Below are 20,374 nucleotides of genomic sequence, written 5' to 3'. Positions count from 1 at the left end.
GGTAGGCCGATCACCGCCTTACCTCGAGATGGCAGAGATGGACACGTTCACAGCAGTCCATCTGGCCGCACAGCTTCCGGCGCTGCAGGATGACGTCACGAGACTGCAATCGCAACCTGTGGCGTCACCAGAGCCTTTTGAGGATTGGCTGAGAAAGTCTCGCCCAAGCCCGGGCTGGGAAATGTCCTCCCCAACCCGTCCAGCAGTCGACCGGGGTTCACGTGGGTAACCTGGCAACTGTCCCTAGAAGACGGAGTTCTCGCGGCACCTCTGTGCTCGGGGGTCGCTCTCCTGTCACCACCCTCAGTCTAAACTGGAAGAGACCTCAGGCGGCCAGTGCAGGTTCCACGTTTCCAGGCGGCCGTGCAGCTTCTTTGCACTCCTGTGAGGTGACGCTATCATTGAGGCTCTCTTTTCTGCTGTTGGTACCTGCTGTGAAATTGCTTCTCTCCCTTTCTTAGCCATAGTATACTTTCTCCCTTTGTTGGGAATAAAGGAAAGGAAGAAAGAGAGTCAGGGAAACCTGCTAGAGGTTTTTTTTTTGTTCGTTTGTTTAGTGCTATCTTCAGTAATGAACTGACGGAAGAGCAATCAGGGAGTAGAGAAACAGAATACTAGGATGAGATGTTTACAGATTTTTACAGCAGTTCCAGGTCGTTCCCTCAGAGTCAGGTTTTGCAATTGTTCCAAGGCATTTTGTCAGGTAGAGAAATCCCTATTTCAGGGATGAAGGCATGCTGTTTTAATTTTTTCTCAAACATCTTAGATAAAAACTGAGCCATAAGAGGCTTCTTTGTCGAGATGGAATTTGTTTCCTTCCATATAGAAGCAAAAACTCAACAGTATAGCGAAAACAACTGAGTCATCAAGACAGAAGGTGGGAGGATCTTACAGGAAACAAAAAGAGGAACTTGCTCTTGTTAGAGGAAATGCAAGCTTAAACTAAGGTCGCCTAAGGAAGTGGGGAGGCACGGATGCATCTCAGCTACCGAGTCAGGCCTAATGGTGGGTTCACAAGTGCTTGAGATAAAAAGCAACAACTCTGGTGACCTAGCCAGTTTTGTTTTTCCCTTAGAATTAAGCTTCTCTTTGTCTCTGCTTCTACCTGCCCTGCCTTTTGTGTATCTTACATTCAAAACCGGGATGGGATCGTTCTAATTGTATTATTCACAATAAGATGTGAAAAATCAGGCAGAGTTCCCACACTGGGTCACCTCCCAGGTCCCAGACCGATGGCTTCAGTTAGATCAAGCCCACTGTCTAAAGTGCAGTGGTGGCCAAGAAAGGAGGGTCATGGTACAATATATGGGTGATGACACTTAAGAGATTCATAGATACCACTCCAGAAGCAAAATGATTTATCACAAACATATATAAAAATGAGTAGAGAGTATTCTGAGATATTATCTATGGCAGTAGCCCTCAAAATGTAGTTCCAAGACAAGTAGCATCAGCATCACCTGGAAACTTGTTAAAAATGCAAATTTGGGAGCTCTACCCCAGGCCTACTGATTGAGAAACTCGGGGTGAGGCCCAACAATCTGTTTCTAAAAAGGCCTCCAGAACCAATAGGTCGAGCCCTCAATCTTGGGGTTCAACCCCATGAAACATTCCTATAAAGATAGACTAAGCCTACTTAACGGTAGGCCTACAAATCACCACCAGAGAACCTCTTCTGTTGTTCAGATGTGGCCTATCTCTAAAAGCCAGTTTGGCAGGTGAACTCATTGCCCTCCTCTCCACATGGGACATGACTCCCAGGGGTGTCAATCTCCCTGGCAATGTGAGACAAGACTCCCAGGATGAGCTGGGATCCAGCATCATGGGATTGAGAAACCTTTCTTGATCAAAAAGGGGAAGAGAAAAATGAGACAAAATAATGTTTCAGTGACTGAAAGATTTCAGAGTCTGGAGGTTATCCTGGAGGTTATTCTTATGCATTATATAGATATCCCTTTTTAGTTTACAGTGTATTTGGAGTGGCTAGAGGGAAGTACCTGAAATTGTTGAGTGTGTTCCAGTAGCTTTGATCCTTGAAGGTGATTGTATAAAGATATAACTGTTACAGTGAGACTGTGTGATTGTGGAAACTTTGTATCTGATGCTCTTTTATCCAGGGTATGGACAGAGGAGTAAACATGGATAAAATAAAGAAATAAATAATAGAGGGGATAAGGGGTAAGCTAAATTGAGTAGATAGAAATACTAGTGGTCAGTGAGAGGGAGGGGTAAGGGGTATGGGATGTATGAGTTTTTTCTTTTTTGTTTCTTTTTATGGAGTGATGTAAATGTTCTAAAATGATCATGGTAATGAATACACAACTATGCGATGATATTGTGAGCCACTGATTTACACCATGTATGAATTGTATGTGTGTGAAGATTTGTCAAAAATATTTTTTGAAAGCCTTCCAGATTATCCCGATGCCCCCTCAAATTTGAGGTTCACTGATGGAAGGAAAAGGCTTGAAACTGTGCCCTTCAAAATGTGTTCTGTTGGCCTGCTCAGGGAGTTTTATTTTTTATTCCAACAATTAAAAATTAGATCTCACAAGAAAATCAGGATTCCTGGTCTCTTGAAAAAAATCAGTAAATCTAGCAACTTCTGGCAACAAACAGCTGGGACTGAGAGTGGCTACCATGTGCTCTTCAACTTGCCACTGTTCCCATCCATTTATTTATATAATCTGACTCCCTGAATGCCTTTGATTTTGAGAGTCCTGGTATAAAGGAAGTGCAGTTGGAGCCTGAGAAGGCTGCAGTGGTCTAGTCCAAAGACTTGCTCATGGAGACTTCCTAATATTAGGCTTAGGGTGGTCAGGCCCTTTGAGACTGATTTACCTATCTAACTCACATGAGACTCAGGTACACATCAAAGTATAATTTATTAACATGTCAAGGTAAATTACTGATATGGGCAAGACAAATGCTAGAATCTGTATTTCAATGTTCCTCTATTTGACAAATATTTATTGAGATTCTATTATGTTCTGGATGCACAGGTAAGCAAAACAGACACACTCCCTGCCCTTGTGGCACAGTCTAGTGGGGAAGACAGTCATTACTTTCACATGCACAGATTTACAATTGGTAATAAGTCCTAAGAAGGAAAAGTACACAGTTGTAGGGGAGAGAATAGCTGGAACACCTCTTTTGAGAAAAAAAAAGTTTTGGGGGGAGAGGTTGGTAGCAGGGTCAGGAAAGGCCCATCTAAGGGCTGCTAGTGCAGCACTGAATTCCTTTTACTGTTGGTACCACTGTGACCTGTGTCTGGGCCTCGCTGATGCTTAGCTCAGAGACCAATAACAAAGGCCCACTGTATTAGGGTTCTCTAGAGAAACAGAACCAGCAGGATATATCTGTAAATATGAGATTTATAAAGGTGTCTCATGCAACCATGGCAATCTAAAATCTGTAGGACAGGCTATGAAGCTGGCAGCTCTGATGAAGGGTCTGGACAACCTCCACAGGAGAGGCTCTCTGGCTGAAAAAGCAGTGAAAGGGTCTCTCTTCTTCCTTAAAAGCCTTCAACTGATTGGATTGTCATGTTGTGGGAGACAATCCTTACTTGTGCCATAATTGATCACAAATGTAATCAGCCACAGATGCAGTCAACTGACTGATGATTTAATACACTAGCCTTCCAGTTTAACAACCAGCCATGAAATATCCTTGCAGCAAAGGCCAGGGAAGTGCTTGCCTGACCGGACAACTGGGCATCATCACTTGGCCAAGTTGACCCCATTACCCAACTTGACACCATTACCAGTTCTGCCTCTGCTCTGAGGAACAGCTTGCAAGTGAGAGTTAAGATCTAAGCCAGCAGTGCTCTCAAGATCACTTGCCAACCAACCTCTCCTACCACACTTTCTTGACTAACTACCACCACTACCACACCCAACACCACCACTACCACACCCAGAAAAATGTGAACACATACACACACATATCCCTCACCTCCTGACTTCCCACCCATATTTGGATAAAACATAATAAATTGAACATAAAAATGTTGAAATGGCAGTTTAACCCAACACTTTAATTCCTTCATATTGCCTGATAGCTACAAAAGGAGTGCAAAGTTGGGGTGCAGGATATCAGATCTTGGTAATCAGGGTTTGACATTCACTCAACAAACACTTCTGAGCACCTGCTATACGACAATTACTGTGCTAAGTACTGGCTGGATATAAAATGTTATTAAGGAGGTGGTACAAGTATAGTTCAGTGGTAGAATTCTTGTCTGCCATGTGAGAGACCCAGGTTCAATTCCTGGCCCATGCACTACTCCCCCTTCAAAAAAAAAAAAAGAATAAATGTTACTGCAATAAGGGGATACTCACCTGGAAAAAGAATGAAATGTGACCCTCATTACATAAAAAAATAAATGCTATTAAGTCATGATCACCAAAACAGTCCTCCACCTCTGAAGCTTGGCTTTAACTCATTGGATTGCCTTTTGGTGTGCAGCCATCGGGCTGTTAAGAGGCATCCCTGTGAACTGGTCACCCCATTAGGAATGCTGTCAAGGACACTGCTCTTCATATCACACAATGTTCTCTTTATTAACACCCCTGGGAGACATTCCAATCAGATCCCAATTCCAGGAATAGTTTCACTTCTCCAGAGTAACAGGTTTGTTTTTTCTTACAGACACCATGAATTGTGAATACAATGAGGCTTTAGCTTAGAGACAAATTCATGGCCCAGTTGCCCATATATGAAGGTCATTTCTTTTGTTTGTTTGGGTGTTTTTTATTATTGTTTTTTTCTTTGCTTTTTTTAATTGAAGGTCATTTCTATGCACATTTTTAGCTCATTCCAAGCTCCATTTTGTCTCTCCCTGTGTTTTTATTTCTTCATCCTCCAAACTTTTAATTTATACCTTTTTTATGTATCTTTACATAAATTCTATGATAAAAGTGTGTCCATAGGGTGAAAAATACAAGAAGAGTTATAAATCATTCAGAAGATTAGAGAAGACCTCTCATAGCGGTCATTACATCAGTGGAATTTTTCTTTTGTTTTGTTGAGGATGTTGCAGTTTATAAGTTGCTGCCCAGTGCAAGAAAAGAGGATATATATATATCTTGCAGAGTAGATTTTGATGTCATATCATGGGTTCATGAGACATCATAGAAATTGTTTACAAAAAATTGCAACTACTTCTATAAGCGGTTCCTTTCATCAATTTCTTTTCTGAAAAAATAATAATATGGTGGCAAAACAATCATATCTACATCACAATTTATGTGCAGAGAAGGAAATTCAGATGTAGTGTCAAACTTAAATTAGAACATATTCTATAGCAAAGTGAAGAATTAAAATAATCATAATGTAAACTGTGGAATATATGGTCTCTTGCAGCAATCTACCAACCTGGAGCTTTAAAGGGAATATTTTATCATTCCAATGGGGAAAACGTTAACTTTTAACTTTGAGAGACTAAATGAAATGTGCTACTCTTCCCCCCCACCTCCATTTCTATTAGAATAAATTTTAAAAAACAACAACTTCAAAGCCACAGTGGTCAAAACAGCATGGTACTGGCATAAAGATAGATATATTAACCAATGGAATCGAATAGAGTGCTCAGATACAGACCCTCTCATCCATGGACATTTGATCTTTGATAAGGCAGTCAAGCCAACTCACCTGGGACAGAACAGTCTCTTCAATAAATGGTGCCTAGAGAACTGGATATCCATATGCAAAAGAATGAAAGAAGACCCATGTCTCACACCCTATACAAAAGTTAACTCAAAATGGATCAAAGATCTAAACATTAGGTCTAAGAACATAAAACAGTTAGAGGAAAATGTTGGGAGATATCTTATGAATCTTACAACTGGAGGCGGTTTTATGGACCTTAAACCTAAAGCAAGAATACTGAAGAAGGAAATAAATACATGGGAGCTCCTCAAAATTAAACACTTTTGTGCATCAAAGAACTTCATCAAGAAAGTAGAAAGACAGCCTACACAATGGGAGACAATATTTGGAAACGACATATCAGATAAAGGTCTAGTATCCAGAATTTATAAAGAGATTGTTCAACTCAACAACAAAAAGACAGCCAACCCAATTACAAAATGGGAAAAAGATTTGAACAGACACTTCTCAGAAGAGAAAATACAAATGGCCAAAAGGCACATGAAGAGATGCTCAGTGTCCCTGGCCATTAGAGAAATGCAAATCAAAACCACAATGAGAGATCATCTCACACCCACCAGAATAGCCATTATCAACAAAATAGAAAATGACAAGTGCTGGAGAGGATGTGGAGAAAGAGGCACACTTATTCACTGTTGGTGGGAATGTCAAATGGTGCAACCGCTGTGGAAGGCAGTTTGGTGATTCCTCAACAAGCTGAATATAGAATTGCCATATGACCCAGCAATACCATTGCTAGGTATCTACTCAGAGGACATAAGGGCAAAGACACAAATGGACATTTGCACACCAATGTTTATAGCAGTATTATTTACAATTGCAAAGAGATGGAAACAGCCAAAATGTCCATCAACAGACGAGTGGCTAAACAAACTGTGGTATATTAATACGATGGAATATTATGCAGCTTTAAGACAGAATAAACTTATGAAGTATGTAACAACATGGATGGAACTTGAGAACATTATGCTGAGTGAGACTAGCCAAAAACTAAAGGACAAATACTGTATGGTCTCACTGATATGAACTGACATTAGTGAATAAACTTGGAATATTTCGTTGGTAATAGAGACTATCAGGAGATAGAAATAGGGTAAGATATTGGGTAATTGGAGCTGAAGGGATACAGACTGCAACAGGACTGGATCCAAAAAATCAGAAATGGACAGCACAATACTACCTAACTGTAATACAATTATGTTAAAACACTGAATGAAGCTGCATGTGAGAATGATAGAGGGAGGAGGGCTGGGGGCATAAATGAAATCAAAAAGAAAGATAAATGTTAAAGATTGAGATAGTATAATCTAGGAATGCATAGAGTGTATAATAATAGTGAAATGTACAATGCACAAATTTTAAAAATGTTTTTGCATGAGGAAGAACAAAGGAATGTCATTATTGCAGGGTGCTGAAAATAGATGGTAATTAGTATTTTAAAATTTCACCTTATGTGTGAGACTAAAGCAAAAAATGTTTGTTACAAAATTTATATTTTGACTAGAGTATTTCCTAATATAACTTATGTAGATAGTTTGATTGAACACCATAAGTACTTGGAATCTCAGGTAGGAAATGAGATTTTGTTGGTTTGTCCAGAGTGATGCCCCAATGAATCCCAGAGTGATGCCCCAATGAATCCCAGAGTGATTTGATCAGTGAATGGAAAAGTATTTGCAAAGCCCCCTTCGGGGAATGGTGAGAATGGGGAGAAATTCAACTTCCCCAAGTTGAATTCTTGATATTCTCACAAGCAGTGTGGACAACCAAAGCTATAGGCTGAGCCCCCAGGCTTGGGGTTTGTTCATATGAAAATTAACCCCACAAAGGATAGGTTAAGTTTACTTAAAATTTAGGCCTAAGAGTCATCCCCAAGAGAGCCTCTTTTGTTGCTCAGATGTGGCCTCTCTCTCCAGCCAACACAACAAGCAGTCTCACCACCCTCCCTCTCTCTATGTGGGACATGATTCCCAGGAGTGTGGATCTTCCTGGCAATATGGGACAGAGATCCTGGAATGAGCTGAGACTCAGCATCAAGGGATTGAGAAAAACCCTAGAATGAGCTGAGATTTAGCATCAAGGGATTGAGAAAACCTTCTCGACCAAAAGGGGGAAGAGTGAAATGAGACAAAGTGTCAATGGCTGAGAGATTCCAAACAGAGTCGAGAGGTTATCCTGGAGGTTATTCTTATGCATCCAGTAGAGATCATCTTGTTATTCAAGATGTAATGGAGAGGCTGGAGGGAAATGCCTGAAAATGTAGAGCTGTGCTCCAGTAACCATGTTTCTTGAGGATGATTGAATAATGATCTAGCTGTCACAGTGTTACTGTGTGATTGTGAAAACCTTGTGTCTGATGCTCCTTTTATCTACCTTGTCAACAAAGGAGTAGAACATATGGAATAAAAATAAATAATAGGGGGAACAAATGCTAAAGTAAATTTAGTTTGAAATGCTAGTGATCAATGAAAGCGAGGGGTAAGGGGTATGGTAGGTATAATCTTTTTTTTTTCTTTCCTGTGTTCATTTTATTTCTTTTCTTATTGTCTTTTTATTTCTTTTTCTGAATTAATGCAAATGTTCTAAGAAATGATGAATATGCAACTAAGTGATGATATTGTGAATTACTGATTATATATGTTGATGTTTTATTTGGTTTCTGAATTTTTTAATTAATAAATAAATTTAAAAAAAAAAACAACTTCAAAGTCAAGTTACCAGACATGAAGAAAATATTTGCAACACATGTAACAGTGAACATCTCAAGTGTTAAAAACAAAACAAAACAAAACTACCACAGGGCGGGCCACGGTGGCTCAGCAGGTAAGAATGCTTGCCTGCCAAGCCCGAGGACCCGGGTTCGATTTCCGGTGCCTGCCCATGTAAAAAAAAAAAAAACAAACAAAAAACTACCACACATGAGGAACAAAGTTTTGAACACCCTAATAGAAAAAAAAAGTAAAACTTATAAACAGGAAAGTAATTCAGAAAAGAGAGAATGCAAGTATCCCTTAAATATATACAAGATTGTTAAATTTCACTAATAGTGAAGGAAATGCAATTTTAAAAAATATTTTTTATTGTAAACAACGAACAAACGATCAAATGTTCTTGACATACATTCTTGACATGATTACACTCAATGGCTCATAATATCATCACATAGCTATGTATCATCACCATGATGATTTTTTTGAGCATTTGCATCTCTCCAGCAAGAGAAATAAAAAAGAAAAAATTCATACATGCTGTGGTAGATTCAGATGTCAACTTGGCCAGGTGAAGGTGCCTAGTTCTATTGCTGTGGATATGAGCCAATGGCATGTGAACCTCATCTGTTACTGATTACATCTGCAGTCAGCTAGGAGGCGTGCCTGCTGCAATGAATGATGTTTGATTTAATTGGCTGGTGCTTAAATGAGAGTTCAACGTAGCACAACCAAAGCAGCTCAGCATACCTCATCTTGGCACTCACAGCTCAGTCCAGGCCTTGGAAGATGCAGAAAGGAATCACCCTGGAGAGAAGGCCAGCAGAGATTACCCTGTGCCTTCCCACGTAAGAAAGAACCTCAGTTGAAAGTTAGCTGCCTTTCCTCTGAAGAACTATACGTTAACTAAATAAATCCCCTTTTAATGAAAGCCAATCTGTCTCTGGTGTGTTGCATTCCAGCAGCTAGCAAACTAGAACATATGCCATACCCCTTACTCCTCCCTCTCTTTGACCACTAGTATTTCAATCTACTCAATTTAACTTTTGTTCCCCCATTATTTATTTCTTATCCATAGTTTTTACTCTGCTGTCCATACCACAGATAAAAGGAGCATCAGACACAGGTTTTCACAATCACACAGTCACACTGCAAAAACTCTATCATTATACAATCATCTTCAAGAAACATGGCCACTGGAACACAGCTCTAGAGATTCAGGTACTTCCTTCTAGCCACTCTAATACACCATAAACTAAAAAGGAAATATCTATATAATGGATAAGAATAACCTCCAGGATAACCTCTCAACTCTGTTTGAAATTGCAGTCATTGACACTTTATCTCACTTCTCTCTTCCCCTTTTTTGGTTGAGGTTTTCTCAATCCCTGGATGCTGAGTCCCAGTTCATCATAGGATTTCTTTCCCACGTTGCCAGGGAGGTTTACACCCCTGGGAATCATGTCCCACGTAGAGAGGGAGAGGGCAATGAGTTCGCTTGCTATGTTGGCTTAGAGGCCACATCTGAGCAACAAAAGAGGTTTTCTGGGGGTAACTCTTGGGCCTAATTTTAAGTAGGCTTGGCCTGTCCTTTGCAGGGATAAGTTTCACAGGGGCAAACCCCAAGATTGAGGGTTCAGCCTAATAGCACTTTACTCAACAGATTAATAGTATTGTTGAGGATGTGAGAAGCATGCACTTTTTTTTCTGATTTACGTCTTTTTTAAAAAACTTTTTTTATTGTATAATATATATACAAAGCAAAGAAAGAAAAAAGCAATAGTTGTCAAAGCACTCTTTAACAGTAGTTACAGGACAGATCACAGAGTTTGTCATGGGCTACCATACTATCCTCTCAGATTTTTCCTTTTAGCTGCTACATAATATAGGAGGCTAGAAGGAATAAAATTTTTTTATCATCACAATTGACTTCATTTTTTTTGTGTGAAAAATAACATATATATAAGAAAGCAATAAATTTCAAAGCACAGCACCACAATTAGTTGTAGAATATATTTCAGAGTTTGGCATGGGTTACAATTCCACAATTTTAGGTTTTTATATCTAGCTGCTCTGTGATACTGGAGACTAAAAGAAATATCAATTTGATGATTCAGCAATCATATTCATTTGTTAAAACTTGTTCTAGTTTGTTAGCTGCCAGAATGCAATATACCAGAAAAAGAATGGCTTTAAAAAGGGGGAATTTAATAAGTTGCTAGTTTACAGGTCTAAGGCCAAGAAAATGTCCCAATTAATACAAGTTTATAGAAATGTCCAATCTAAGGTATCCAGGGAAAGATACCTTGGTTCAAGAAGGCTGATGAAGTTCAGGGTTTCTCTCTCAAGTGAGAAGGCACATGGCAAACACAGTCAGGGCTTCTCTGTCAGCTGGAAGGGCACATGGTGAACATGGTATCATCTGCTAGCTTTCTCTCCTGGCTTCCGGTTTCATGAAGCTTCCCAGGAAGTGCTTTCCTTCTTCATCTCCAAAGGTCGCTGGCTCATTGACTCTCTGCTTTGTGATGCTGCAGCATTCTCTGCTCTCTCCAAATCTCTTTCATTCTCCAAAATGTTTCCTCTTTTGTATTACTCCAGAAACTTATCAAGACCCATCCATATGGGTGGAGACACGCCTCTACCTAATCCAATTTAACAACCACTCTCGATTAAATCACATATCCAGGGAGATGACCTAATTACAGTTTCAAACATACAATGCTGAATAGGAATTTGAGGAAATGGCTGCCTTCACAAAATGGGATTAGGATTAAAACATGGCTTTTCTAGGGTACATACATCATTTCAAACCAGCACAAATCCTATCTTCTCTGTATAAACTCCACCATCAACTCTGATCTATCCCTCTCTTTAGGGGTGTTTAGGCTATGGCCAGTCTAACTTTTTCCTGTTGGAAGGGTCTGTCAACAACATAGCATAGGGAGATGAACTATCTGATGCTCTGGAGAGGCTAGGCCCTCTAGGTTTCAGGACTTATCTGGTCCAGGGACCCATCTGGAGGTTGTAGGTTTCTGCAAAGTTACTCTAGTGCATGGAACCCTTGCCCTAGGTAAAGGTTCCATGTACTTATATATTGCCCTAGGTGTTCTTTAGAATTATATATTGCCCTAGGTGTTCTTTAGAATTGCCTGGAATGGTCCTGGTTGTGGGTTGGCAGGCTATGATAGGTAGCAACGTAGAAGGATGCTTTTTTTTTTTTTTTTTGCATGGGCAGGCACCAGGAATTGAACCCGGGTCTCTGGCATGGCAGGCAAGAACTCTGCCTGCTGAGCCACTGTGGCCTGCCCATGCACTTTTAAATTATGTTGGTAGGACTGTAAATTGCATAGCTTTCTAAGAAAGCAAAGGAGTATTTTTTAAAGATTAAAATACGCACACACTTTGACCTGTCATGCTTACCTCTACAAGTCTATTCCAAAAGAAATTTAAGAAAACTCAAACTTAAAGATACACATGCAGGGAAGTCTACAATAGCATAGTTTGTGTGGTGGTTAATTTCATGTGTCAAGATCTGGGTAGGTTATTGTGTGCTAGGCTAGATTAGTTAAGCGTTGACCTACTTTATACTGTGAAAGTATTCTTAAGATGGGATTTGTGTCTATAACTTTGACTACATCTAGAGGCCTATACCATTCAAAGACAATATGCCATTCCACACCCAGATTTGACCAAGCTACACCAGCTGGCACTACAACAGTCTCATTTCCTGTGATGCATGGCAAGACCAGATTCAGGGCAGGTCTGGATGCATCTGCTCAGACTATTTCTCATGAACTCAACATTCCAAATGATTTGATGGGCTGCATAACATGGGTCAAGGTACCAAAATCAAAATTGCAAACCCAGTGGAAAGAGCTACTGATAGGCAGGTAACCATCACTGGGTCTGTTGCCAGCATTAGCCTGGCTCAATATCTAATTAATGTCAGGCTCTCCTCTGAGACAGTGTGGGATGGGGAACAGCTAGAACAATGCAGTCTTCCATAATCCCTTTCTGCTATTCACCACCACCCATGATTCAACTGTGTAGTTTCTGAACAGTCAGCATTCCAGGTTTTAAATAGTTTATAAATTTTCCGTTTCTACACACTTCATCATCCACTCTTAAAGCTTTTTTTTTTTTTTTTTTTACATGGGCAGGCACTGGGAATCGAACCCGGGTCCTTGGGCATGGCAGGCAAGCATTCTTACCTGCTGAGCCACCGTGGCCTGCCCTCATCATCCACTCTTGATTTTTTAAATCAAAGTGTTTTAATTTCATTCTCTGTTCACCTGTTAATGCTGAGATCCATATTTAGTTTTATAAGCTTCCTCCTGTTTTCTTTTGTTTTTGGCTCATGATTTCTTTTCTGTTTGTCATGGAAACATAAGCCTGGAATATTAATACATTTCAGTTTAGTTTTGTAATGTCAGGAATTAAAAAAAAAAGATTAAAAGATGGACTAAAGCTTTTTCTTTATGAACAGAAAAAATCTAAGCACTCAATGATTGCATAAGATTTTGTAGGTTTGTTCAGACTGATGCCCCGATAAATCCCAGAGTGATCTGAACAGTGAATAAAAAAGAGAATGGTAAGAAAGTGGGAAAATTCAACTTCCCCAAGTGAAGAATTCTTGATATTCTCACAAGCAGTGGGGATAACCAAAGCAATAGGCTGAGCCCCCAATCCTGGGGTTTGTTCATATGAAACTTAACCCCACAAAGGATACATTAAGCCTTCTTAAAATTAGGCCTAAGAGTTACCCCCAAGAAAACTTCTTTTGTGGCTCAGATGTGGCCTCTCTCGCCCAGCCAACACAACAAGAAAACTCACCGCCCTCCCCCTCACTATGTGGGACATGACTTCCAGGGGTGTGGACCTTCCTGACAACATGGAACAGAAATCCTAGAATGAGCTGGGACTCAGCATCAAGGGATTGAGAAAACCTTCTGACCAAAAGGGGGAAGAGCAAAATGAGACAAAATAAAGTGTCAGTGGCTGAGAGATTCCAAACAGAGTTGAGAGGTTATCCTGGAGGTTATTCTTACGCATTAAGTAGATATTACCTTGTTAGTCAAGATGTAATGGAGAGGTTGGAGGGAACTGCCAGAAAATGTAGAGCTGTGTTCCAGTAGCCACATTTCTTAAGATGATTGTATAATGATACAACTTTTGCAATGTGACTGTGTGATTGTGAAAACCTTGTGTCTGATGCTCCTTTTATCTACCTTATCAACAGATGAGTAAAACATATGGAATAAAAATAAATAATAGGGGGAACAAATGTTAAAATAGACTGAAATACTAGTGATCAATGAAAGGGAGGGATAAAGGGTATGGTATGTATGAGTTTTTTCCTGTTTTCTTTTTATTTCTTTTTCTGAATTTATGTAAATGTTCTAAGAAATAATCATGATGATGAATATACAACTATGTGATGATATTATGAATTACTGATTATAAATGTAGAATGGAATGATCACATGTTAAGAATATTTGTATTTGTTTGTGATTATATTTTTTAAATATTAAAAAATTAATTTAAAAAGATGGACTAAAGTTTTTTCTTTGTGAATAGAAAAAATATAAGTACTTGGTGATTGTATACTTAGGATGGTTTGTATGGTACATGAATATATCTCAATAAAACTGCATTTTAAAAAATTAAGTATTGAGTGTCTCTGGGTTTTGAAGAAGAATTTCTGCCTTTCCTTGAACATTGGCTCTTGCTGGGATTTCCGTGAAGCCAGCTTCCCTGAGGAATTCAGACTAATGACTTTAATAGTCACATTTCTGAGAGTTTTCAACCTGCAGATGGCCCTACAGAATTCAGACTCCCAGCCCTCAAGGTTGCATGAGCCAATTCTTTATAATAAATCTTATTACACACACACACACACGCACGCACACATATGCACATACTGTTGGTTCTGTTTCTCCGGAGAAACCTAATACAGCTTATATTAGCAAAAATCTTGGAAACAATCAGCATTTCTATCAATAAGGAAATGGTTAACTAACGTATGGTGCAATCATACTAGAAAATACTGTTCAGCTATTGAAAAGAATGAAGTACATCTTAATGTACAGTCCTGCAGAAATGAATATAATATGAAGTTAGGTTAAAAAAAATTACACAGAAATGTACATACTATGATGCCACTTTTGTTTTAAAATGTAATAAAAAGTCTATATATGTGTACATGCATAGATTTTATAAGCAAAGTATAAAAGCTTGGAATGCTACATACCAAGCTGTCAATAGTAATTATATCCAGGAGTGAGATTACATCAGGGAGGAGGTGGGAATCTGTCGTTTTTACTTTAGAGACTACTTTTTTTAATTGTTAAAACCAGCATGTATCAATTTAATAATTCAAAGATGGAAATATATTTATTACAAATAAAAACTGAGGAGGGGTGGGTAAGATGGGGGTGCCCAAATAAAAGGAACAAGGGCTTCTTGAAGAAATGGATGATTTGAGGTGGGAACAGGGAATATACAAAATGAGCCTGGAGCATCTGGTAGTACCAGGAACTAAGGAAGTGCTCAAAAAGAAAACTATGGGGGTATGTCAAAGGGAAACAAGCCTTCAAAGACTTCCCAATGGCCAACACAGGAAATTTTTGGAAAAAAAAAAAAAAACCTAGTATTAGATTATAACACAAGTACAAAATAAATATTCATGAGTCCATACTTACATACAAGATTGAATAAATAAATGGGGGAAGAGCTATTCCCCCGATGCAGAAGAATTCCAAATAAGTCATGTTGATACACCCCTCATTCAAGGAGGTAGGGCATAACTCTCCATCACGCAAATATGAACTGTGCATACTGATTTCCTTCTGAAGGGTTCAGTATGGAAATGAGGGGGGAAGAATAACTTTAGTGGGGAAACCTGACAAACATTACCTCAACCACATGATCCAGGTCAGCAGCAACAGTGATGTCACGTTGATAACATGAACCGTTGACATGGTATGACAAAAATGGCACTTTACCATTCTGGATTTTCTCCTAAGTTTCAGTCTACCCACGAGAAGCATATCAAACAAACTCAAATTGAAGGACAGTCCATAAAATACCTGATCAGTATTCCTTAAAACTGTCAAAGTCAACAAAAATAAGGAAAGTCTGCAAAATTGTCACAATCTTAGAGGAATCTGAGGAGACATAACAAAAAGTAATGCGGTATCTTAGATGGAATCCTGGGACAGAAAAAGGACATTAGAAGCAAGGAAATCCAAATAAAGCATGGGGTTTAGATGATAATACTTTATCAGTATTAGTTCATTTGCTGTGACAACTGTACTGTCTTAATGTAAGATGTTAAGCAGGGAATTGGGTGTGGGATATACAGAAACCTCTGTACTATCCTTGCAACTTTTCTGTAAAGCTAAAACTTATTCTAAAATTAAAAAATAAACACAAACTATCCTCATATTTTAAGCCAAAACATATCCCATACAGCATAGAGAAAATTATACTATATGTGAAAAGTACTAGAAAACCTGGGAGAATATATTAATAATGTTGGATTGGTATAAACATAATAAATGAAGAAGGGGAGGGGTGGGAAAGGGAAAGGAAAGAAGAAGAAAAAAAAGAGAAGTCAAAAAAGGTGAAAGTTAAAACTCACCTAACTAAAAATTTAAAACCTTGGGTGGGCCACAGTGGCTCAGCAGGCAAGAATGCGTGCCTGCCATGGCAGAGGACCTGGGTTCGCTTCCTGGTGCCTGCCCATGTAAAATAAATAAATAAATAAAAATTTAAAACCTTTATATGGCCAAAAAAGGTACAAATATGGATAATAAATAAAAAACTAAGAATACATTGGAAAACTAAAAGCAACACATAACAGACTAACATCTAATATCTCTAATATAAAAGTGCATCATTAAAATTGTGGCATCACACCATAGAAAAATGGTCAACAGAAGAAACGATCAGTAAACAGTTAAAAGATCCTTAACCACTCCAAAGAAACACATTAAAGAAACACGTTAAAACAATAAGGTAACAAGGGAACTTCCTTAAAATGATAGAGGGAATATATGAAAAACCCACAGCTAATATCATCCTCAATGGGGAAAAATTGAAAACTTTCCCCCCCTAAGATCAGGAACAAGACAACGATGTCCATTATCACCACTATTATTCAACATCGTGTTGGAGGTTCTAGCCAGAGCAATTAGACAAGAAAAAGAAATACAAGGCATCAAAATTGGAAAGGAAGAAGTAAAACTATCATTGTTTGCAGGCGATATGATACTATACATCGAAAACCCGGAAAAATCCACAACAAAACTACTAGAGCTAATAAATGAGTACAGCAAAGTAGCAGGTTACAAGATCAACATTCAAAAATCCGTAGCGTTTCTATACACTAGCAATGAACAAGCTGAGGGGGATATCAAGAAACGAATGCCATTTACAATTGCAACTAAAAGAATAAAGTACTTAGGAATAAATTTAACTAAAGAGACAAAAGACCTATACAAAGAAAACTACAAAAAATGGTTAAAAGAAATCACAGAAGACCTAAATAGATGGAAGGGCATACCGTGTTCATGGATTGGAAGACTAAATATAGTTAAGATGTCAATCCTACCTAAACTGATTTACAGATTCAATGCAATACCAATCAAAATCCCAAAAACTTATTTTTCAGAAATAGAAAAACCAATAAGCAAATTTATCTGGAAGGGCAGGGTGCCCCGAATTGCTAAAAGTATCTTGAGGAAAAAAAACGAAGCTGGAGGTCTCAAGCTGCCAGACTTTAAGGCATATTATGAAGCCACAGTGGTCAAAACAGCATGGTATTGGCATAAAGATAGATATATCGACCAATGGAATCGAATAGAGTGCTCAGATATAGACCCTCTCATCTATGGACATTTTATCTTTGATAAGGCAGTCAAGGCAATTCACCTGGAACAGAACAGTCTCTTCAATAAATGGTGCCTAGAGAACTGGATATCCATATGCAAAAGAATGAAAGAGGACCCCTATCTCACACCCTATACAAAAGTTAACTCAAAATGGATCAAAGATCTAAACATTAGGTCTAAGACCATAAAACAGTTAGAGGAAAATGTAGGGAGATATCTTATGAAACTTACAATTGGAGGCAGTTTTATGGACCTTAAACCTAAAGCAAGAGCACTGAAGAAAGAAATAAATAAATGGGAGCTCCTCAAAATTAAACACTTTTGTCCATCAAAGAACTTCATCAAGAAAGTAGAAAGACAGCCTACACAATGGGAATCAATATTTGGAAATGACATATCAGATAAAGGTCTAGTATCCAGAATTTATAAAGAGATTGTTCAACTCAACAACAAAAAGACAGCCAACCCAATTACAAAATGGGAAAAAGACTTGAACAGACACCTCTCAGAAGAGGAAATACAAATGGCCAAAAGGCACATGAAGAGATGCTCAATGTCCCTGGCCATTAGAGAAATGCAAATCAAAACCACAATGAGATATCATCTCACACCCACCAGAATAGCCATTATCAACAAAACAAAAAATGACAAGTGCTGGAGAGGATGCGGAGAAAGAGGCACACTTATTCACTGTTGGTGGGAATGTCAAATGGTGCAACCGCTGTGGAAGGCAGTTTGGTGATTCCTCAACAAGCTGAATATAGAATTGCCATACGACCCAGCAATACCATTGCTAGGTATCTACTCAGAGGACTTAAGGGCAAAGACACAAACGGACATTTGCACACCAATGTTTATAGCAGCATTATTTACAATTGCAAAGAGATGGAAACAGCCAAAATGTCCATCAACAGACAAGTGGCTAAACAAACTGTGGTATATACATACGATGGAATATTATGCAGCTTTAAGACAGAATAAACTTATGAATCATGTAATAACATGGATGGACCTAGAGAACATTATGCTGAGTGAGACTAGCCAAAAACCAAAAGACAAATACTGTATGGTCCCACTGATGTGAACCGACATTCGAGAATAAACTTGGAATATGTCATTGGTAACAGAGACCAGCACGAGTTAGAAACAGGGTAAGATAATGGGTAATTGGAGCTGAAGGGATACAGACTGTGCAACAGGACTAGATACAAAAACTCAAAAATGGACAGCACAATACTACCTAATTGTAATGTAATTATGTTAAAACACTGAATGAAGCTGCATCTGAGCTATAGTTTTTTTTGTTTGTGTGTTTTTTTATATACACTTTTTGTATTTTTTATTTTTATTTTTTTCTCTATATTATCATTTTATTTCTTTTTCTGTTGTCTTACTATTTCTTTTTCTAAATTGATGCAAATGTACTAAGAAATGATGATCATACATCTATGTGATATATTAAGAATTACTGATTGCATATGTAGAATGGAATGATTTCTAAATGTTGTGTTAGTTAATCTTTTTTTAATTAATAAAAAAACAATAAGGTATCATTTTTATCTCTAAAGCTGGCAAAGATTAAAAATAATAATAAAAGAACCCTCCATGTTGGCAAGGCCCACTCACACTGCTGGGGGCAGTACAGACTGATAGAACTTATATGGAAAGTTATTACGATTTTGAATCTGTACTCACTTTGACCCAGAAGTTTCAATTCTAAGTGTTCCTCCTACAGAAATAGATACATGAGTACCCAAAGATCTACTTGAGAACTCTCCTCTGTAGCACCGCTTGTAAAATGTTGTAAAAATAAAATTATTCATCAACAGGGGAACAGTTAAATGAATTATGGTCCTGCATACTACATACTATGAAATCATCGAAAATAGGAAGGTAGATATTTATCATGATATGCATGGTAACATAGCAGCAAATTTAGCAAAAAGGGCAAGGTACAAACACTATGCTATATATGATCCCATTTCTACAAAAAAATCACATAAACTTATCGCTGTTTTGGGTATTTTATGTAAATAAAAATGCTTCTTAAAAGCATTAACTTCTAAAGAAAAAAAAAGTGTCAAAACTTCTACTATTAAGGTGCCAGATTATTCGCCAGAATGTATTTTTCGAGATAGGTTCTATCAAGGAAAAACTGTCAAACGAACATATGTAAGGGTGGCTTTTAAGGCAACTATGACCTAACTTTGCTGTTGGGGTTACAAGTTACTAGCTCAAAGCTTGAATTGAGAGGGAAGAATTTTATACTTTTTTAAGCTGAGTTTTTAGTAAGTACTACATTCTTGTGGGTTAAAAATTCAAAAGCTTAAAAAAAGATACATTGTGAAATGCCTCTCTCATCTGTCCCCTCCCCCCAGTCCCTTTCTCCACAGCTCTCCCCATAGGCAACCATACAAGTTACTGTGTATCTTCAGAAGTAGTCTATGCATACACAAGCAATATATTTTTCATTAACCAACTTTTATGCCCATTATTTATTCACTTACTATATGAGCTTGCACATTTTAAAACTATCTTCAACATCACGTTTCACTGCGCCAAGTAGTTATCTTCATGTTTGTATCACATTTGCAGTTCTCAAACTTGTGGGTTTCTGAAGCAGAAACACTAAACATAGTAGTAGTCATTGTGGAAACTCTTGGTTGAAGTCATTTGATATATACCATACTGATGTTTACTTCATTTGCTTAATCAATATTAACATCATAAATGCATAACTTAAATTACAGTAAAGTAGGAACTCCAGGACTAAAACTCTTATGTAACACAAGAACAATATATTTAGTTATGGCTTATTTATTGTTCATGTCCATGCATGCCTTCACATCTGCTGGTTTCTGCTTGGCAAACCTAATTGTATGGTAAACAGTTCCCCAAATCGGCACCAAAATATTTTTTTTTCCAAGAATGGATTAATAGAACACTGTCTTTTCTGGTACCCCAAATATTCTTAATATATTATGTCTCTGGTTCCCTCACTACGTGGTGAGCTCCTTGAGGGCAGATACCATGACTTAGAAAATCGTTATATTGCACGCCGTAGCAATTACCGTCTGGCAATATTAGGCTTTAAATTA

General features: G+C 38.2%; 1 protein-coding gene across 5 annotated transcripts in view; it reads right to left on the bottom strand.

Annotated features, from left to right (window-relative positions):
- The window catches only part of APTX (aprataxin), a 36,225-nt gene extending 17,183 nt beyond the window's left edge, over window positions 1-19,042 (bottom strand). For 2 of the 5 annotated variants that reach the window (XM_077147958.1, XM_077147962.1), the window contains exon 1: window positions 18,972-19,042. The gene's annotated coding sequence lies outside the window, so the exon portion shown is untranslated. Of the gene's footprint in view, window positions 1-22; window positions 170-18,971 lie in introns of those variants that run through there. The other 3 variants (XM_077147963.1, XM_077147966.1, XM_077147959.1) reach the window with 3 other exon arrangements.
- Window positions 19,043-20,374: the final 1,332 nt, after the last annotated feature.

Source organism: Tamandua tetradactyla, chromosome 2 (assembly GCF_023851605.1).
Source record: "Tamandua tetradactyla isolate mTamTet1 chromosome 2, mTamTet1.pri, whole genome shotgun sequence".
In the NCBI taxonomy this organism is placed as follows: Eukaryota; Metazoa; Chordata; class Mammalia; order Pilosa; family Myrmecophagidae; genus Tamandua; species Tamandua tetradactyla.
Note: the sequence above shows the minus strand (reverse complement) of the source record. Positions and strands in the feature narration are given on the sequence as shown.